The sequence below is a fragment of the Arachis duranensis genome, chromosome 2, assembly GCF_000817695.3.
Source record: "Arachis duranensis cultivar V14167 chromosome 2, aradu.V14167.gnm2.J7QH, whole genome shotgun sequence".
In the NCBI taxonomy this organism is placed as follows: Eukaryota; Viridiplantae; Streptophyta; class Magnoliopsida; order Fabales; family Fabaceae; genus Arachis; species Arachis duranensis.
The window spans coordinates 41,680,896-41,681,212 of NC_029773.3; positions in this window are offsets into that span (position 1 = coordinate 41,680,896).

The following is a 317-nucleotide window of genomic DNA, read 5'->3' on the forward strand; positions in this document are numbered from 1 at the left end:
CCATGGAAAGGAGTAAGAAGGATTGGATGAAGACAGTAGGAAAGCAGAGAGACGGAAGGGACACAGCATCTTCATACGCTTATCTGAAATTCCCACCAATGAATTACATAAGTATCTCTATCTTTATCTTTATGTTTTATTTATATATCCTCCATAACCATTTGAGTTTGCCTGACTAAGAGTTACAAGATAACCATAGCTTGCTTCATACCAACAATCTCTGTGGGATCGAACCTTACTCGCGTAAGGTTTATTACTTGGACGACCCAGTACACTTGCTGGTTAGTTGTGCGAAGTTGTGATAAAGAGTTGAGATT